The sequence below is a fragment of the Puma concolor genome, chromosome B4 (genome assembly GCF_028749965.1).
Source record: "Puma concolor isolate L17-30 chromosome B4, mPumCon1.1.hap2, whole genome shotgun sequence".
Lineage (NCBI taxonomy): Eukaryota > Metazoa > Chordata > Mammalia > Carnivora > Felidae > Puma > Puma concolor.
The window spans coordinates 54,604,981-54,611,684 of record NC_141673.1 but is presented as its reverse complement, the minus strand read 5'-3'; positions in this window follow the sequence as shown (position 1 = coordinate 54,611,684).

Genomic DNA, 6,704 nt, shown 5'->3' with positions numbered 1-6,704 from the left:
CTTTACCCTCCCTGAAGATTATAAATTTTTATGAAGTATTCTATCCCTGGATGGAGGGTGAGGGAGTAGCAGAGATCAGTGCCCCCCTTAAAAACCTAAAGGATACATGGCTGCTGGTTCTCATCATTTACTTAGCTAGCTTGGACCCTACAAAAAATAGACATATCCTGGAGAATTACCTCAATTAGAAAGTAATCCCAAATGCAACTGCAGGCCCCATGTGGCCTCTCTGCTAGAACAGATTATCATGGCCTCTGCTGCTTGTTATGCCATTACTGATCTGATGAAAGTATCATTTTCTCCATCCCTATCGGAAAGATCAGAAATTGTTTGAATTTACTTGAAGCAGCTATGTATGTATATTTGTAGTCTTACCCATAACTAGGTTAATACTTTTGCTCTCTGACATAACATAGTTAGAAGAGACCTGACCTGGTCATTTGGTAGAACATTGCGTTGGTCGCTGTATTGATGGTACTGTGCTAATCAGATTGGATAAACAAGAAGTAGCATATAAATAACGGGCCTTGGTATAACATGCCTTACAGAGTGGAAGTTAGACCCTGTAAGGATTCAGGGAAATGCCATGTAAGTAATATGTAGGTGTTAAGTGATCTGGGATACTCTATGACATTCTTTCTAAATCAAGAAACAAGTAATTGCATCTTGTGTCTTCCTGCACAAAGAAAGGAAATATAATGCCTTGTATTCCTCTTTGGATTCTAGAAGCAGCATGTTACATACTAGGAAATACCAGTCTGACACACTTACCAGGTAACATGAAAGTCTGAGCGAGACCCAAAGCAGGAAGGAGACTTGCCGCAGGTTCAGGTTGTAATGCTTGGGCCATATGATCTGACAGACCCTTCAGAATTAAAGGTGGCAATGACGAGAAAGGATATCATGTGGTATTTATGCCGGGTCCCTCCACTGAAATCACAGCATAGATCCCTAAGGTTCTGGATCAAACTATGCCAACTGCAGCAGTGAGTTACACACTATTGAGAGGGAGACGGTGTATGTGAGAGAGAAGCTGTCTATAGTGCTGCTGTACCTTGGTGGTGATAGAGAGCCTGACCGCGGGAGATCAAGTAATCAGTGGGCCAGAGCTAATCATTATGAGGTGGGTTCTGTCAGACTTCTCCTAAGTCAGCTCAAGAGACCCATTTCTCCCAAAACTAAGCCCTTTTCCTGGGGGCACCCCACTTTCAGTGACTAATCTAGATGTAAGAGTATAAAAGTCTAGCACTCCTTTCAAAGTTGAACTCTGAAGGAGTATACTAATTCCAGAGCTCCCCTGGAGATGGCCAAGGCCATTGTCACAGCTGCCTCACAGTTTAACGCTCCATCTTGCCATTCTTACTTCCCTTGATCCCTATTGATTCCAAGGGCATTCTTCAGTAAACTTCTTGCAAACAAATCTGCATCTGAGAATCTTTTTCCAAAAAAAAAAAAAAAACCTACCTAAAAATACATACCAAAATTCTACTGAATTAGATGGATGAAAATAAGAGAAGGGAAAGAGAAGCTTTACTTCTGGATTTTTGTTTTAGGTGAATCTGAATTACATTGCTAATTTGTAAAGACAAAGAGTGGAAGAAAGGAAGAGAGGGAAGGAAAGGAAAGGTAGAAGAGATTCCCCTCCCGTGTTTAACATATCTCTCCCATTCCTTAAAATGCTATGCGTAAACTTTCACTTCCAAAGTTACTAAAGTGAGGAATAAGGTTAGTCCAAAGAAATACTACCATTTGTAGGGCGCCTGGATGGCTCAGTAGGTTAACTGTCCGACTTCGGCTCAGGTCATGATCTCACGGTCTGTGAGTTTGAGCCCCGCGTCAGGCTCTGTGCTGACAGCTCAGAGCCTGGAGCCTGCTTTGGATTCTGTGTCTCCCTCTCTCTGACCCTCCCCCATTCATGCTCTGTCTCGAAAATAAACATTTAAAAAAAAATTTTTTTTAAAAGAAATACTACCATTTGCTATTCAGCAAAGAACTAAACATTTTAACCCAAACCATACTTGTGAAAAGTCTGAATTTCATTCATTCACTTAGTAAAAACGTATTTACTACCTATAACATACCAAATACTCCTCCATATTCTATAATATAGTGCTACTTTTTCTATGTACACTCTTAAATCTATGAATCAAATAGATTTTCTGAATATTCTTGGATAAAGAGTTGTTCCTAGCCACTTATTTTCCTATTTTATATTTTGTTGATTCCTCATTGTAAGTCACAAAGTCAATAAAGCAATGATAATCAGAGTAGATATCAAAGGACATTTAAATTGGAATCGTTTTCTATTTACCAAAGATATTCTGAAGGACATTTTTTCAAGCAGTTACACATTTACATAGGACATTCAATAATATCATACTTGCAAAGTAGGTAGACATTTTGGCATTTCAGATTTGAGATGATGGTATTAAAGTGGCATTATGTGAAACCTGTGATTTGGACTAATTGAGAAAAGATGAGGACAAAATTATATTTTAATTAATAAGAATAAATATGTCAAAGGTGAGCATAGTAAAAGAAAAGTTTTAAAGAAAACACATTTTTAAAAAATACAATTGAGAAGTTCTTCTTATTAATATTTTATCTCCATAAATTGATGAATTAAAACATGCTCCACATCCAGCTCTGAAAATAAGAACCTAGGTTGACTTCTAAGAATTCAAACACATAACTAAAAGAAATTAATTTGGTTATTTGAAGTGTAAAAATGAAAAATTAGCTTTGGTTAAAATTATAAATGAAAACCAATTTAATTATAAACAAAATACAATTTTATTTGTATTTAATAGAAAACAAAATAAGTTGCTAACGTAAGTGCTTTTGGAAATGCAAAGCATTGGTAGATACGGGAGAAGTTTAGAGAATATTTACATACAGTAACCACAAAATAAATTAAATCTACCCTTAATCTAAATCAATATAAAACTAAATTTCTGTATACCAAGGACAAAGAGTTGTTCTAAAATATTCACAAGTTGATTTCAGTAGTAAAATTCCCAGGACCGTTGACTTAGAACATCTGAGAGTTGCTAATGAGAACTTTTCACTTCAAATTGTAAGCAAAATGTTTCATGAGGGGTTGAATTTGTTCACCAAACTTAAGATAATTAAATCACTAACTATAACCTCACAGTTCACCCAGTCCATGAAAACTTTGCCACCTTCTATCATGTCAGAACTGTAACGGTGAGTCTTCCTTTTGAATGGGTTATTAAAATAAATAATAATTCTATGGGGCGCCTGGGTGGCGCAGTCGGTTAAGCGTCCGACTTCAGCCAGGTCACGATCTCGCGGTCCGTGAGTTCGAGCCCCGCGTCGGGCTCTGGGCTGATGGCTCGGAGCCTGGAGCCTGTTTCCGATTCTGTGTCTCCCTCTCTCTCTGCCCCTCCCCCATTCATGCTCTATCTCTCTCTGTCCCAAAAATAAATTAAAAAAAAAAAGTTGAAAAAAAAAATTTAAAAAATAATAATAAAAATAAAATAAAATAAATAATAATTCTAAATATTAACTTTAAACAGTGCAAAATCTCATTTCTTTAAGTCTCCATTTTTCATAGGAATGTCAACAAGCTAACATACAGACTTGGAATTTTTTTTAGAGCAACTGATGAGCAGATCAGAGAGAATATGAAATGAAAACTGAAAATACTTATGGAAAGTAGAAAAATCTAGGACAAATTATGGAGTATTTTTTAATTATGGAATATTTCAAAATAGCTAATTATTGAAATGTCACCAAAAAGAAATTTATTTCAGAGTGTCTTTACTAAAGGTAAAAGCTAACTAGAGGCACTAACAAACTGCCCCCTGCCCCAGAAGAAAAACAAAAACAAACAAACAAAGCTGATTAAGTTAGAACTAGGGGCATCTGGGTGGCTCAGTCGGTTGAGTGACCAACTTTGGCTCAAGTCATGATCTTGCAGTTTGTGAGTTCGAGCCCTGTGTTGGGCTCTGTGCTGATAGCTCAAAGCCTGGAGCCTGCCTCGGATTCTGTGTCTCCCTCTCTCTGCCCCTTCCCTGCTCATGCTCTCTCTCTGTCTCTCAAAAATGAATAAACGTTAAAAAAATTTTTTTTAAAAAGAACTAGAACAAAGTATGAGTCATAGGAAAGTAAGTAGAAAAACAGATACAACAATGAAAAACACTAATAGTTATTTTGAAAAGAAATTATAAAACTGAGCCCACTTAGTGAAAAAAATACAAATTAACAAAGGGAGAAATGAAATATAAGAACAAAGATAAAAGATTTTTGAAAAATACCTGATTGAAAGAATGAGATACCACCACACACGTGTTAGAATGGCCAGTCCAAAACACTGACAATGCCCACATGCGAGGATGTGGAGGAACAGGAATTCTCACTCACTGCTGGCAGGAATGCAAAACGGTACAGCCACTTTCAAAGACTGTTTGGCAGTTTCTTACCAAATTAAATACATTTGTAACATACAATCCAACAATTATGCTCCTTGGTACTAATCCAAATGAGTTGAAAACTTATCTCCACACAAAAACCTGAGCGCAGAGGTTAATAAAAGCTTGACTCATAACTGCCAAAACTTGAAAGCAACTAAGACATCCTTCGGTAGGTGAGTGGATAAATAATGGAATATTACTCAGCACTAAAAATAAATGAGCTATCAAGCCATGAAAAGGCCTGGAGGATATTTAAATGGATATTACTGAGTGAAAAAGGCCAACCTAAAAAGGCCATGTACTGTATGATTCCAATTATATGACATTCTTAAAAAAGGCAAAACTGTGGAGATAGTAAAAGAAAAAATAAAGAAAAGATCATGATTGCCAAGGGTTCTTGGCGGAAGGGGTGAATAGGCAGAGCACAGAGTATTTTCAGTCCAGAGGATCTATTCTGTATGATACTGCAATAGTGGCTGCACGATGCATTTGTCAAAACATGTAGAATACACAACACCAAGAGTGAACCCTGATGTGGACTAGGGACTTTGGATGATGATGATGTGTCAATGTAGGCTCATCAGTTCTAACAAGTGTCCGCTCTAGTGGGGGTGTTGATAATGAAAGAGGTTATGCATGTACAGGAGCAGGGGATATATGGGAAATCTCTGTCCTTCATCTAAATCTTGCTATAAACACTGAAGTCCATTAAGAAAGAAAGGAAAAAGAGGAAGTAAGAGAAAAAATGTTTGAAAACAAAGAAACCAAAATATTTAACAAAATAATCCTCTCTGAGTAGCTGAAATATTGGTCATTTTTATTTTCCTTATCATACTTTTCTATATTTTCTATGATATACATGTAATACTATTATATGTTATAACCAGATATTAACTACACTATTTTAAAAGACTTGGAAATTAGTGAAAATATTTTCTAAGGTGTAACAATAAAGGTGATATCAAAGGGAAGTGAATAGCCACAAAACACTGAAAATATATTTTTAAAAATAGGGAGTATTCATAGTCAATATGATCAAAACAGACCAGTATGAAAAAGAATTTATCTTAATAAAGTTTTAGACCACAGATAATTCACTGAAAAAAAAACTTATTATTTTTTAAATGAGCATTATTTAATATACACTGTCCAAAAATATTGAAAATATTGAAAGAACACCCAGCTTATTTTAGTAGGCATCCGAGTTGGTAACAAATACTAAGGTTCATTATTAAGATATGATAACGACGATTGTGTGTTAGTAGCACAGAGATAAATAATTAGGTCAATGACTAAGAAACAACAGAAAACCAAGAAAAATCTATTCATATATGAACATTTGATATATGACAGGAGTAGCATGAGGGATTGGTGGGTAGAGGATAGACTTTTATTAAACGGACCTGAGATAATTGAGGAAAATGACATTGGGCCTCACCCTCACTGAATTTATGACATCAATTCCAAGAGGATTAGAGAAGCAAATATAAAGACAAATGATAAAGATTTTAGAAAATAATGTTACAGAATATGTTTATGGCCTTAGAGAAAGAATTTTTTAAAACAAGATGAAGAAAAACTATAAATATAAAAGATTGAAAAATTCTAATACATTAAAATGAAGAATTAAATGACAGCATAAAAGGGTTAATTAAAAAACAAAACAAAACAAAACAAAGGAAGCTACAGGGGCCCCTGGGTGGCTCAATTGGCTAAGCATTGGACTCTTGGTTTCCACTCAGGTCACTATCTCACAGTTCATGGGTTTGAGCCCCGCATCTGGCTCAGTACTGACAGTGCAGAGCCTGCTCGGGATTCTCTTTCTCCCTCTCTCTCTCTCTGCCCCTCCCCTGCTCACTCTCTATTTCTCTCTTTTGAAATAAATAAACATTAAAAAAAAAGAAAGCTATAGAGAGGAGAAAATATATTTTCAATATAGTATCCAAAATATATAAAGACTTACAAATCAAAATGTTGCAGGATATTTCCAGATTAAATTTCTAAACCATGTTAAACAAAGAATTTGAATTCAATAAATTGATGGAGTAGGGCTAAATAAGGATCAAAGCAAGCAAGCCTTATTCTAGGAGGCAGTCTGTGTCTGTGACAGAAGGCTGAACTGAGATATTGCATTGTGAGAACCCCTACCCCATTGATCATAGATGCCTATCTCCATTGAGTAGAGAAAAGTAAAGGTTTGAAAACACACACCAGAAAATCCTGAGTCATAAGGAAATTTCATTTAGTCTCAGTATGGCCCCAGCTCCA